The sequence below is a fragment of the Chelmon rostratus genome, chromosome 19 (assembly GCF_017976325.1).
Source record: "Chelmon rostratus isolate fCheRos1 chromosome 19, fCheRos1.pri, whole genome shotgun sequence".
NCBI lineage: Eukaryota > Metazoa > Chordata > Actinopteri > Chaetodontiformes > Chaetodontidae > Chelmon > Chelmon rostratus.
In genome coordinates this window covers 9891261-9907152 of record NC_055676.1, presented here as the reverse complement: position 1 = coordinate 9907152, position 15892 = coordinate 9891261, and positions in this window count along the sequence as shown.

Below are 15892 nucleotides of genomic sequence, written 5' to 3'. Positions count from 1 at the left end.
TCTGGGGGGGTGTCATGTGCTCGTCATTGTCAGGTTTCGCAGAAATGATGGATCTCCCACCTTCCACCGCACAGTGTGAACAATTGCCCTCTCAAGCGTTGTCAGCACTTGAGGACTTTTGAGTTCTGTGCGGATCCATTTTGAACGCTCACAGCGAAAATTAATGGAATTTTTGGATCCTTGCTTGCCCGCACCCTGTTCATTCAAACTGGTGAATTAATGTGGAGTGTGCACCGCTGAATTTTAAGCACTGTGTTTAAACAACACTTAAACATTCATACAGTCTATTCTGCTTGCTCACATTTTCAGTTGAATTCATTTTAAGTTGAATGGATGTGTTAATGGTCTGACACACAGATTACATACATTACCGACGCTGAGAAAATGAAATATATCCACCACAGAAGAGATCTGTTTTGCGAAATCTAATTGATTCAGTCTTTCTCCCATTTGAGTAAAAACTTTGAATTCATTATGCAGCAGAAATTGCTAATTAATTCTTCTCACTACGTAAATAGGAAATTTGGAAGAAAGTAAAACTCTTATTTTCTTCACTTTTTCAAAGCAACATCATGGTGCTGTGGGAAGTGAAATCTGTCTCTTTCTCTCCCTGCGGTGGCACAATTAACACGTCCTAGCAGCAGATGTGAATATTTAGTGGTGGGACCCTGTCAGAGGAAGAATGGGCAAAAAAGGTGGTTGTCAACAACAATAACACACCGCCATCAACAAAAAACATCACACATTTGATTGCATGTTTTTGTCCTGCAGTGCGAGAGCTGCAGTGTGTTTTTGCTGACGCTCTGAAGAGGTAAAGCAGATGTCCTGCATCCCTCTCGCAAGCCTTAAAACATGCTGGAGAAGCTTTTGTTTCTACCGTCGATATCTTCTGCCAGCTCCTTCTGCACAACATTAAAAAGCGTAATGATGAAAAATTCAAATTTCATTCTGCGCGTGTTTGGCAAAACTTCAAAAGGACTTAAGGTTGAAACTAATTCATTTACTTGTTAATGGAGAGCAGAGAAAGTAAGGACGAGTGTGAAGGCGCGACAGTAAACAGCATGTTTGTTGCCAATTTTAAGCGTTGCATCCATTATTATTAAACTGCTTTAATTAAGTCGTGGTTTTCCAACTGGAAGTGTTGCCATTTGCCAAAATGTTATTACAGCTTCATAATCACGATTCTCCGATCACAGTCAGGTATAAACACCACCTTGCTGTCTATATCCCTGGCCTAATGTTTACAACTGTTGCTGCTTAATGTAAAAAAAATAATGATAAAATATGGCATTAGCAGAGAAAATGGCAAGATCAGTCAATACGGCAGCACTGAGAAGTTTTATTATTCATAGTGGCAGAATCATCATCAGCGACATGCTTGAAAACTGAGTGGATGAGAGAAAGAGGATAGATAAGAGGAAAGGATGGTATGTCCTTCAGGCCAGCAGACAGCAGCCTGCCAAAGCCTGATCACTGTCTATATATATATATATATGAATATGCTGACACTGTTCCCAGGTGTCTTGGCTGAGCAATGAGCTTATTGGAGAGCAGAGTGCCATTTCTCTCTGTGTGCCAACTGTTTCCCACTCGCCGGTTGTGGAGTCGGCTGCAAGCCTCTTTCTAATCTGTCACACACCAAATTGCGGCCGATCAACGTAGAATCAAATTCCCTTTCTCTTATTTCACGTTCGCCGAGCAATTTATGAAGAATATCCATGTCAACTGCCTTAGGAAATGTGTGCAAATTTAATGCGTCTCTTAAAAAATGAATCTGATATCTCTGAGAATCAGCAGCGGTGATGGGATATTTATTCTGACGGGTGTTTTCTTCAGGTTGTATTCATATTTAAGAGTGTTCACAAGCTATGCCCTGTAGGCGTTCTGAATACATTAGTGATCACTATCAGACGTTATTATCATGAAAAACAAGGCCTTTATCTCGTTGCTCTTCAGATAAAGACGAGCATCTATAAATCACTTTTTTTTTTGCCAAGTTGTTTTAAAATACAGCAGGCGAGTCTCCCTTCTGATGATTCCCCTCCTGCTTCCCACTGTGTCACAATAACAAAATTATATCTGACACATAGAGTACATGTGAGGAAATTTAAAGGAACAATCAGTAATATTTTACCGCCTCGCTGCACCAGCAGGGGTTTTAGTGTTGTCAGACAATGCCAGTCAGGTACGTTTCTGCTTTGTTTTGGCGGAAATGGCTGAAATCGCTGAAACATTCAGAATCCCAGAATTAAATCAATTCAAACGCAGCTCACTCACAGTAAAACATTCTCTCCCCCTCAGTGGGATTCAATCAGTGTTTATCCCCCCTGGGTTCGCACGTCTGTATAGTTTTGAAGAATTTGTTTACCCAAGAGATTAAAGAACCTATTTGACCTTGACTTATTTTCTTGCGCACCAGATTAGGTTTCTGTTTCTCAGTTCATTCGGGTCACGCCATCTGACGGGCTTGTAAGCTCCTCTAGCCTACACAGCCTTTATCTATAAGAGCCCGCCGGTGGAGCCAGAGCACTGAAATTTGCATGCGTTCGCTTGGACAATCAGGACGAGCGAGGGCGAAGCCGTGGCAAGCCGAGCTCAGCCCGCCAGGATCCAGGACCCCCGTGGCTTTTTGGACCGCAGGGTGCTCCCCAAAGTCTGCTCGCAGCAGTGCCGGGATTTCGTCTGCGAAGTAGTAGAAAAGAACACAATGGCAAAAAGATGCACAATCCCTAACGCGCTGCAGCCGATGATCTCCAGCTCCGAGGACTGGCACCACCTGCAAACTTCAGGGTTGTGAAGTTTCAGGCTTGTTTCTTGTAACTTGTGACTCTATGACAAACTAAGGCAGTGGGAACCTTTTCTCTCACTGAGTAAGATGGATATTTTAGATGTTCAGTGCATAACGATCACGGTAAAGAGCGAATGATAAACTGTCAGTGAACACAGTGCCTGCAGGAAGTTTGAGCAGGTCATCACCGGGCTCTTGTCCTGTGACAATTTTATATCTTAAAAAAACTCTTTAAAATAATTCACAGACATGAAAGAAATGTTGAGATATTGTCCTGCTGTATATTTTTAAAAACTGATTTCTCAACTCAAGGAGGCCTCGTGACCCCCTGTGAAGCTTTGGCGACCCCCAGGTTGAGCAACAGTGATAGGCTCGAATTTTGATTCGTTGGCCCTTTTGCAGGTGCCTCCAATGACCTCGATGATGTGATATTTACAGACATTAAATCCTTGCTAACACGTATGCTGGATTTTGGAACATAACACATGAGCAGAGCTCGTTCATGTTCCCACTCTCATTGTCAGTGATGAGCTGCCTCTATCCTCCATTTTGTATTTTCAGGCTAATCATCAGGAGTTTCTGCAGCCTGCACCTGCAGAATTTATGAGCCCCCAGCCAACTCTGGATGTGAATAACAAGTGCATTTCTTTGCATTCCGACGTGGCGAGTGCGGTGCTCGCCGCGTATTTAACGCCGTAACCAGGGTGTGGATGCATTTCTAAATGACACTTGACTGGCATTTGCTGCCAAAAAGTGATTAGCAACAAATTACGATACAGTGAAGTGTAAGAAAGGAGCAGCCGATGCAGCACACGTACTCGCATTATTTTCTGAAATATTTACACTCGCTGAATAAATAGAGTCTTGATTCCAATCAGAATGCAGAGACTAATTTCAGTGTAATGGAGCAAGGGCACATTTACCCAACAAAAAAGATCAACTAAATTACATGGCATTTTACAATCCACATCGCTGCTCCTTGTAAATTAAATCACTGCAGAAATGAATCATTGTCACCCCCCCACTTATGCTTTAAATGCCTGGTCTTTGCACACGGACAGCAGATGTCCCTAAACAGTCAAAAGAAAGACTAAAAGCAAGAAAACTAATTTCAGCTGAGTCTTGCATTTAAAATGTTCAGACCTCTGATTTCTCATTTTGGCCTAAAAGCTTTAGAAAAGGCACTTTTTTCCTCAGCTGTTCTTCTCAAACACCAATAATATCTACAACATATACCACACACTGTAGCAGAGGCAGCTTTTAAAAGCAGGTGCAAGAGATAGACTCTAGTTCTGCTCACCCCGGGAACAGCATCTGACACCATTTATCGCTCGGTGTTAATGGACTGCCTTCAGCAATGAGTTGGCATGGCTGGTTCAGCACCGAGTTTGTTTATGTCAAACATAACGTTTCCGGTGAAAGGAAGCAATTTCTCATCTTCCTCAGCAGACACTGGGCTCAATCGGGACTAAATAATGTTCTCCTCCCTCTGTACGCTCCCCTTTCGCAGCAGCTTTTATAGAAGGCAATGTGTTGCACTACCCTCAACGTCCATTAAAAGTGCGTGACCCAGGCTCCATTTGCCTAGCTGACCTAACTGCCGGACCCGGGCCTGAAAGCAGATATGAAATGGACCCGTGTGGGCCTCCGTGTTGGTGAACGAGGTGTCTTTTAACGCAGCACAGAGGCCTACAGTGCCCTACAGGGATTTATGTGGGAGACTGTTAAAGAGCAGATAGAGAGAGTAGAGGGGTCTTCACTTTTCTGAATATCTGATATATTTTTTTATTCATCCGTTCCTGTCTAAAGGTTAGACATATCTCGCTGCAGGTAAACCTTAAAATGAGACCTTTTTATTTATCTTCCTCACACCTGGGAAAGGTCATTCTGCTGTCGGTGCGTCTGGTTAGATTAGAAGTTCAACTGTCCGACGGCAGCTTCAGATTGTTAATTACAGATTTTGCCAGCCATCTTTTATTTTGAGTCTCCAGTTTTGTTTCATCTTTTAACTGGTTCTTGGTTATTTTCATGTTCTCACGTTCAAAGGTTTGTTGAATGAAATGCACATTCGCACAACTTAGCTGCCAGCCTTACTTGGTCTGGCATGACCACTGCTACAGTTACAGAGCTACAATTTAGCCTTATCTCACGGCCTCAGAAGTCTCTATTATACTATATATTTATTTTTTAATTGGTGAAATAGCATGACAAAAATAAAAATAAAATGAGTGACATAAAGAGATAAATAACAGAGACATAGTGGACAGAAATACAGACAATAATGTAAAGCAGTTACGATGATGAAGTGATGATATTTTAAGAGTCTGAGAGTAGCAAGTACATTACATGAGTATGCATGTACACACACATGTGTGTGCGTCTCTGTGTGTGTGCGTGTGTGCGCGCGCATGTTTGGATGTTTGTATAAGAGGCAATGATAGGTATCTGTGTTTAGTGACTCTGGACAGTTTAGAGGGTAAAAGAGCTGCACAAAAAACAAAGGTGTGCTGTCACAATGATAATAAATACATGATATAATAGCAATAAACCTACAATAATGATCGTAATATAATGATACAATAATATATGTAATATTACACAGTTGGTATTGTGTAAGATGTCTTGATAGCAGAAGTTCTAATTGTTGAACATGATGTTTATTTATAACTAATGGAAACATAAAATTCGAAACAGTTTTAAATATGCTCACATAAAGTTAAGTCATTGTTATTATGATTGTGAACAAACAGAGATTACATTGTGAATTACAATGCAACAGGCTTCGACTTCCTCCTCTCTGGAGGAAGTGAAGCTCTCGGAGAGAACTCGTCACTGTGCCCTGCCTGTGCGCCTCCTATGATAATGCACGGCTGTGACATCTGACAATTCATCGGAAAAGTCACTTGCACTAAAAATAAAATTCAAAGTCCCCCTAATATAAACCTCCTTCCTACCTCCCTTTTGCCACGTTACTTACTTGTCTTGTGACAAGCATCATATGAAGCCGACATCTCACGCGGATCAGCGTTTTTAATCTAATCTGAGTTTCTACACTTTTCACTACAGTCAGGTTTGCTAAGCCCATCGTTGTTATTGCTCTTTTCGAGTGTGCATGAAAAGCTGTGGGAAGCTCTGAGGATTAATATTTTTCAGGAGGCTTCAATCGCTGACATTTTCTATGAATATTATGGGGTTGTCTTACAGGTCTTTCAGTCTTATTGCACGTCTGAAAATGTGTTTGTTTATTGCAGCAGACCTTGTTCTGTGTACTTGTAAAAGCGACACCTCCTTCGTACTCCACGTCTGCCTCTTCCTTTCCCTCTTTCATCTCCATCTCATCCTCCTCCTCCCTCTTCCTGCGGAGGTGTCCTTGATGATTTCCACGGCCCCTCCTCTCGCGCGACTCCAGCAGTCTCTGCCGCTGTCTAACCGAGTAAATTATGGGCAAATTTAGACGGCCGGTTAGCATGGGAGTCAGGATCTGGGCTCGTTTGAAGACCCAGTGCACATAATTCATCAAAATTAACATCAGTTATAACTCCGCGGCACCATAAGCACTCCTAAATTGTTTGCTCTCTCCCACTGTCACACACACATGCAAGCACGCACACACTTTGTCCTTATTCCAATTCAGGAGCAAAGATGGCGCGATATGAGGGACTTTGTTCGAGTTACAAAGTAGTTTATAAGTTATAGCCTGGCACTGACATTATGCGAGTCTATTGCGAAATGTCAGACGATCAAGTGATGTCAGGCAGCCTCATACATCAATGTTTCAGTGTTTACTCTCCTACTAAAACCTGAGGCTTCCTGTACATTTGTACCTCCTATAAAAGCAATACCTCTCTGCATTTAACATCTGCTTTCTTTGAAGTGTGAAGACAAGGCTTTGTGTGTCTCGCATGAAATGACTGAAGTGATAAGGTTGCAGACGTTTGCCACTGTTTATTTTTCATAACTCTCCTGGCTGTTGAAGCTACTTAATGTTGACGTAGTAACTTTCAATCAGCTGTGTCAATCTTCCTCCCTCCTCACACCATTAAGGTTTTTATTTGACACGCATATAGACCAGTGCATCTGTCACCGTTTCCAAACACGCGTCCATTTCATGTAGCAGCAGAGAAAACTGGAGCATTTCACCATGCTCAAAGCATGATGGCTGGGATATTCATGTGTCATCTCACCTTGATCATCATAACGGCATTTTTCAGAAAATGTTATGCGTTATTTTGTGTTCTCGATTGTACCAGTCGAAGGTATGGCATAAGGTGTGAAAATGTCATATAAAGTCTGTTCCTGCAGGATGCAGTTTTTGAAGCAGAGGGTATTTTAAAAGAGTGGTTAGCTCAAACTTCATGGCTTAGATTACTGAAACTATTATTTAGCTACGGTGGCATGGCTCCAGGCGCAGCAGTGTCAGTCTGACGGTGCACCACTTTGGTCCAGACTGAAATATCTCAGCTATTGCTGGATGGATTGCCATGAAAAATTGTTTTAAACATTCACGTTCCCTTCAGGATGAACCTTTCATCTGGTGCCATTATCAGGTCGAAATATAAGCATGTCCTGTGTGTGGTTTATGGTTAGCATGCTTACAGCTTACGGCAAGATGGTAAACATGGTAAAGATTACATAATGTTTGTTAAATATCTGCGTGTTGTCATTGTGCATAGGTTAGCATACTGGCATTAGCATTAAGCTCAAGGCACCATGTGCCTATACAGCCTCAAAGAGCTATTAGCATGTCGACTCTTTTGTTTTCTTATTTCTTCATTCAACATGTGCTGCATAATTCCATCATCTTGAGGGTGAGGTTGGGTTACTGGTTACATATATCTAGTCCAAAACAGTATAATAATCCTCGGAAAGCTGTGGTATCATTTCAAATTAGCCGGCAGATGTGCCAAACCTCCACGTTTTCTCCATTATGACTCAGGTAAGAATGTACGCATAGGAAATATTTGGGTTTCAGAATGGCCGCTGCACTCAGACCTTTTGACTGACACCTCACTAGACCAATTAGGATCCTTCATATCATCTCCACAGCTGACAACAGCCAACAGGAGTCGGTGCTGAAAAGATGTGCCAGCCTCCCTTCTTTCATGTAAAGATCCAACCAATTTCAACCGATTTAGCAGATGACTGGCGCTTTATATAGCCAATGGAATTCTGAAAATGAGAACATGCTATTTCAGTAATTTACAGCCAAAACAAGCAATTCAGAGTAAATCAGGGTACTACACAGGGTTCACAGTGATTGATATAGTAAATGGCCTCAATATAAAGATATATAAAACCTAAATATAATCATAGATACCTAGCTAGATAAATATAGTACATAGACTAGCACAAGGCTTCATGCTGTGTTTTCCAGCTAATAAGGCTCACATGTAATCTTTCACAGGCATCTATTTGCAAAAAAATATTCAGGCAGAAATAAACCTTCAAATTCAGTGTGTTCAAACTTCTTTTACCCAATGCCAGCAGTACTTACAGTGATTGTGACTGCCGGAGAAAAAACTTCAGAGTGTAACATTTCAAAAGAGACCAAAGCCATGCATGTGCTCCATATGGTTTAAGAACTGCTTTCAATTTAGTTCGTGAATGCCTCGGATAGATGTTTGAAGTTAGTTGCACAGGAATGGGAAGAGGCTAAGATGGTCGACACAATTCTAAATGCAAACCATAATTGTTAAATAATGGTGGGAATTGTGCCCTTCAGGAAAATGCTAACACACATTACAATGCACAAATGATGAATGACGACCCATGTGTGGTGCAAAAGTCAAGCTGCCAATTGCACCAATAAAACTAGTGGCGGGGAAAAGTGGGATCCAAGTGCAGGACACAGATGAAAAGTGGGTTTGATGATAAGAGAGTTAGTTTTACTGTACTGTAAGGTGGTTGGTGGTGAGTGAGGTCCAGAGGCAGCGGGTGAAGCAGGATGATGATAGAGAGTGGCTGGGCGTGAGCGTGGGAGAGATGAGGAGAATTGTGGCTGGCAGAGATGGCGAGAAGGTTTGGAGGTTGAAGACAGGCTGGCAGACAAGCTGGGGTTTTGGCTGATGAGTAGTGATCCTGAGACACAACGAGAGAACATTTAACATTGGAAAACACAAGGAGAAATTACAGAGTCTTTGAACTATTTGGCTTTGACATTTATATGCCACAGAGGCGAAACAGCAGTGTGGCAACGAGTGACTGGAGAGCTGGGGTAGATGTGCTGTAGGTTGATGGGCTGATGCAAGGTGGTGTGCAGACTGGGAGGAGTGATGAGCTGATTACAAACAGTATATGTACAGTGACCAGTGCCGGGAGCCAGGAGAGCCGTGAGGGGGCCACACCCACATCAACACTGGCTGAACAGTGGCTGTATTCAGTACCGCCTCCGGTTATGGAGTCGCATCCATTTGCATCTATTACTGATTTATCAGGCACATTGGTTACTTGCCCTTGTTATATACAGTAGTTGGCTCTCTGAGGAATTGATACAATGATACAGATGCCCATGCTTGCTTCATGATTGTGTCTTATCAGTCAGTTCCCTGATTCGTCACGCCCCTCATCATGTGACCCTTTCCAGGAAGAAACCAGACGACGTCAGCCTGTATATATCTATGAGCCTTGCTGGAATTTAGAGGAATGAAAAGCGCTTTCGTCTGTGTCGTTTGGAAAAACGCAGTTTAACTGCGTATTATTTACACAAACAAACTATTGCTCTCTTCTTGTCCTCACTTAACTTGCACAAGGAGGCGGCCTCCTTGTCCTGGCCTTCCCGTCCCATTTCACAGCGTTCTAATTCCACATGCAGTTAAGGTGCTCCATCAAAGTGCTGCCATCATAAAAAACCTTTTATTATGGAGCCCTTGATAGCAAATGTGGTTCCACAGTAGCCTGCACAGATTTGAATTTTCTAAAAGGGAGAGGCACCTTTTGCTTTCATACAGCGTTTCATCTCTTCTCTCTTCTTTCAAATGACAGTTAACCACTTGAGGAAAGACTCTCTACACTGAACTCAGCCCAATAATGGCTCAGTCCAAGAGATGGTGGACATCAGGATTGAAAGTGAGCAGCCATTTAATCTGTTGTAATGTGAAATGGTGCGAACTAACTGTCAGGGAAGCCCTGACGCAACACCTTGAAGTAAAGACAGTGTGGCGGGATTATTTTGTCTTTGTGATGGTAACAGTATTCCCCATCACAGTCCTGTTTTCCTCCGTCTTGCAGTTCTAAGTGCCAAAAAAATGTGATTTATGCTACACCAGGGCCCTCAAAAGGGGACAGATTGGGAACATCTGTAAAACAACCTGATTCAGCCCTTTATAGGCTTTATATGTGATTAACTATTGGAGCTACAGTGTGCTGCAGCATGGCTTCCTCAGCAAAGTTAATAAAAAACACATACACAAAGCAGCAGGCAGCTGAGAGACATTTACAGTGTGAGCAAAGTTATGATCCAACTTTATAAAAACGTATCGTCAAAAACCGAACCCTTATGCAGTCTCACAGGCCCACAAACTGTCTTTCATAGCCACTGACCAGAGGTCTACGAGGACGATGATATTTATGTCCTTGTTAAGACGCGCTGGCTGTAGAGTGCAGAGGGTAGATATCCAATAAATCTCACTTTTCAGTAGGTTGTGCACTTCTGCTTTCTATCTTTCTAAATATTAAATTGCAGAAATATTACTGTTACTATCTATAAAAGACTAAGCATTTTGGCATGAAAACCTGCATTTTTTTATTTTTAATGTATCCTGTATCATAAATACATGTCTGCCATTTGTAACAAACCAAACTGCAGCTGTCAAAACACATATTTTACAAACATGACATCTGCTGACCAAAGATGAATTTCCTCTTCGGTTTGACTCTTCTAACTCTGACTCATTTAATCTCTCTGGAGCCTCTTTGACCATCTTAGTTTTCCTCCGTCTTTACCTCTTCCTGCCAGTCAGTCAGTCTCTCTCTTTCTGTTTTGTATTTTCTCCAGAGGCAGACTGCTGGAGATGAGCAGTTCTTGTGTTGTAATAGCCTATTACAAGTCATTTCTCCCACAGAGTTGAGTCACTGGTTCAGAACGAGCTCTGACACTCACTCCGTGAGTGAAGCCACATAATCCACAGAAAATGGACAATTCTACAATGAGACATTGGATCCCAAACACATCACACACATACAACACATATACTCATCAGCATGCTGGATTTGTGAATTGTATTTTTATGGTTTCTCTTGTGAGAGAAATCAATCCATTGAAGATTCACCAGTCTTACCAAGAAAACATAAAGAAATCATAATCTTTTGCTAAATCTCAGCAAAACTGATTATTCGAGTTCCTTAGAAAGGTTTGTGATACTGGAGTCTGTAATAATGCACCTTTAACACTTTTGCTTAAAACATGCTATCTAAAAAATAAGGGAAAATATGAATTGAAAGCCCCCTCACACTTTGAGTCTTATTAATTATTCAGTTGTTTTCCCTGGTGCAAGTGGAAAAAGCAACATAATCAAAGCTCACACAGATTTGTTTAATTTAATATTGAAACCTCGTCTCAACTCTCTTTACTCCTGTTGCTCTTTCTCTCTGTCTTCTCACCCACTCCATCTCCCTCATATTTATTTCTTCATATTTATTCTCTTTGTTTCCTCTCCCACTGTGTGACTCTTCTGCCACGAGCCCTCCCCACTCCTCCTCCCCTATGCACTTTAGATGTAATTGAACTCTCATCAGCACTCAGTTCAGCTCATTGTTAATAAATAATTCACATATTTAGAATGGGTGACATCCTTCTCTGGTTTCAATTACATCTCCACTGACTCTTTGCTCGAGGGGAGAGTGGAAAAACAAACAATAGCAACTATTCAAAATGTTTATGTTTTAACAAATCAAGCGCCCCGGACCACTTATAAATGTATTCAGCAGAGCCCTCGGGCCACTCCAGTATGACACTTACTCAGCACTTTAAAGATTTACTGCTGGTAATTGCTGTCACACGAAGAAGGATCAAATAACAAATAGCTTCAAAACCAGGAGAGAATCACATCTCAAATCAGCATAATATTTTATCACGCGTTTCAAATTAATATTAAAGGACGATCACCTGGATTAAATTAACATTGCAAACGGCATCATCAAAACGAACAGAGAATCAGGGCTGCCGAATAAAATTTAACTCAGCAGAAGTCGCATTGCATCTGAATTTAATTTCCTTCTCAGTCCTGCCTTTATCCCTCTTCCCCCCTTTACTCTCACAATGCCTGTTATTAAATACACACCAGTCTATCATTACACAGTCATATCAGTGAAGGTACACTGCGAGGCTTTATTAAACTTCCCTCCACATTCTCTGCTCAGGTGCATTTTCTATACAAATTGGAATCTGACTGCTGTAGTGGAAAACCATTAAATTGGGATGAGTAATTGCCTCCCACTTTTCAGCTGGAGAATAGCTGAGTTTCAATGGCAAATTAACCGAGTGGATAGTGATGACTGTGCTCAAGATACGTCTTTCACTTGATGCTCGTTTCCTGCGCCTGTGGCCAGAATTAACAAACATCTTGTCACATTTGATCCGAGGACAAACACATACGTACATATTAGCTCGTGATGTGGTGGTGTGCGCAAAGAAACTGGAGCATCTGCCCAAAAAGAAAAGCTTTTTTACCTTTGTGTGGAAACAGACAGACAGAGTGTTATAAAGGTGTTTCACTGCCTTTAACACAATACACACTTACCTGCTGCAAATTGATCATCTCCAACTATGTCCACACTGAGCCAGTTAGATCGGACAATTCACGTTTTCACCTTTATTTTGAACATCCCTGCATTTGCATCACACTCGAAAATGTAGCCTTTTAAAACTCCAATCAAAATAGGTGATATATTTTGCTGTCATGTTGTGGCTTCATGAGAATGAAACACTTATGTTATAAATGCTCTCAATGCAGCAATAGGTTTTTGTGAAAAGGTTATGAGCTACGATCAAATCACTTTTTTTTTATTATCGCTCAATTTCCTGACAACAGACACTGCAGAATCAATGAGAACAACTCAATTATGGGCTCGGAAAGTAGGAGGCGTCTGAATGGAGGTTTAACCTGGTGAGACCAAGCACAGTAACCAGAGGATGGTTGTAACGGGGAAAAACAGGGAAGAGGAGGCATTTCAGTGTGTGGGTGGAAAACTTATTGAAAATTACCTGAAAGCCCTGGTGTGGGTGCATAGCTTTATCACATGCACTGTAAACGGTTTTCTAATTTACTTAAATGTGGAGGTAGTGACACAAAGCACATTTTGCTTTGACTGTTTTTGCAAGCCTTTTTCATTTGACTCAAACAATCAATCAACTGTATAGATGTTTTAGCAGGCAGGAGACAAACTCCATGGCATGAGTTTCCATTTGATTTGATAAAAGCATGCCAAGAGTCATGACAGGTCAAAGGCTCTGGATCCTTCTCTCTGTTCTGCTGCAGACAGTTGCTGGTCTCTGGCTTTGTGGTTGCGGAGTTCCACAGTAGATTAATTATGGACGGTTGTTGAGAAGCTCTACAATGCTATTCTTGATATTCAAATCCCATTCTGCTGCAGTATTTATTTGCCAGGATGTAAAATGTATTTCTTCATTATTAATACACCTGCTTGACATTTCTGTGCAACCACTTTACTGTCCTATGATTACATTCAAGCATGCTAAAGGGGGCAGAAAGGTCACACTGACAAACTGCTACTCAGAATGAAACTGCTACTGTCAAGTGTATTTTTTATGAGAACAAGAGGAGAAAATAAAATGTTGACACTTTCTCGGCCCTATAATTGAAAAACAATTACACCACACAAATATGTTAAAAGCATTTATGGAGGGAGTAATAATGTACTATTATACCAAACCGCAGTGGTATTTGCTTACATTTAGTATGAATTTATGTCGTCACTACCTGTAAAGTGTCCGTTCTCTTAGCGGTGTAATGCTCTACATATTCTGCTTTAGAATTGGTTTTGTCTGCAAAATTATCTTTCAAGTTTCCTAAAGATTCCTTAAGCACCAAAAATATTATGTACATTAAATCTTAAGCTTGCATGTGGAACTCAGATCAAATATTAGAATATCATTCATACTCAGACATTTGACAGCATGAAATGTGCTCCCATCTCAAAATACTTGCAACAATTTTGCATGATCCTAAAATATTTTGGACTCTGACACCCATGTTGTTGCCACAACAACCTTGTTCTCTCAGGCTAGCAGTAGTTATATCTTGCCTGTGGATCTGTCTATGTGGCATGTGATAGTCAATTTGTCACAGATCACATCCTATTGTGCTCTTAGCTGAATTGGAAAAGCCGGGGTTGACAGCAAATTGATTACTACCTTCATGAGACCAGTTTACCATGACTGACGCTGTTTGGGTGTGTGAAGCCAGATATTGCAAAGATAAGACCAGCCCCAGATGTTGTGACAAGTGACACAAACACAGAGAGAGCAACAAAGAGTTTTCAACAGTATCATCAACAATCAGTGCAGTAATGGTGTCCTCACAGAGCTGATAGACTTTAATTAATAACAAAAAAAGACGAATAGTCCCAAAGCCAGCAGTCCCGTGGAGTTAAAGGGGGTTAGGAAGAAACCAAAAGGAAAAGGTGGGATGGCATGAGCACATGAGGGACTACTGAAAAACTGACGCTTCTGAAACAACACAGCTGAGGTCAGCAAGTGTCGTCAGTGGAGCATCCATGCCTGAGATCACAGACGACAGCTGACCGACAGGGCTTTGACACACATTTTTTCATTCACACCTCCCTGTCTTTCTGCATCTCCCCTTTTCCCCTTTATCTCCTTATCTGGTCAGAGATCTCGGTATTGTCGCGAGTGCAACCACTAATCTCTTCATCTCCTCATCTTCACTGGTGGAACAATGTGTCCTGACAGTCGACAAGACTCTGTCCTCCCAGGGGCACAAACAGCTGTGACTGCTAACCTGATTAAGGGGTCCAAGATAGCATTGCACATGGAGGTTGAAAGAAGGAGAGAGAGAGAGAGAGAGAGAAAGAGAGAGAGGACCAATACAAAAAAATAGAAAAATAACAGCCAGGATAATAAATGACCAGCAACACCGGCCTTTGGTTTCCGAGTCCTTGGGTACACTAGATTGACATTGTAGCCCATCCTCACCAGACAAATGGCCGTATAGGTTGTCTGTGCATGTAGGACGAATATTTAGGTTTATTGTTAGGCAATGACCTCTAGTGGCCATCGAAATTATGACTGGAGGAAAAGAGGAAGTCAGGTGACATAGTAGTAGTGACGCAGCCGCTTGTATCACGTGTGAAACCGAAAGTCAACGTACTTATTTTAACTTGCGTAACATACTTAATTTCCCATATTATGCTAATTTTAAGGTTCATACTTTTTTTTTGGGTGTCTACCAGAATAGTTTACATGCTTTTCTGTTATAAAAAACAAACATTGTTTTTCTTATACTTTACATCGCTGCAGCTCCTCTAGTCCCTCTCTGTCTGAAATTAGCTCCTGTCTCTTTAAGGCCCCCCTCCCAAAGAGTCCAGTAGGTTCTGGTTGGTCAGCAGGCTTGAGCAGGCACCGCCCACAATGTTTCCACACAGGATTTGCTTGTTTTTGCAACCAAGGCCATGCTGGAGTCATGGCTGAGGTGGTGACTCTATAGTTGTGACATCATAACCTTAGAGAAGTCCAAATAACTCATTTAAATGCACAGTTAATGAAAACTGGCTCAGCACATTTCTCAGTGGACTGAGCGCTTTATAATCAAAAAAGATGTGGAAATCTCACTTACTACAATATGGGACATTTAAGTTACTTAACAAGTAAGTCTGTGGTTTAGGCCTCCACCTTCAGCACCCTCTAAATTTTCCACCCCCTACCCGAACAAGGGTCTGTATCCAATCCCTACTTTCATCTTTTGACTCTACCTCTTTATTTTCTACCCCCTACCCGAACCAGGGTTTGTATTCCCACCCCGCTTTTTTGGTGCAGTTGGTGAGAGGCAGGTGTAGATGATGGTAGTGTGGCAATCGGCAGTTACATGTGGCATCTAGGCCTGTGGTAGCATTGTAGCAGCTAACAAT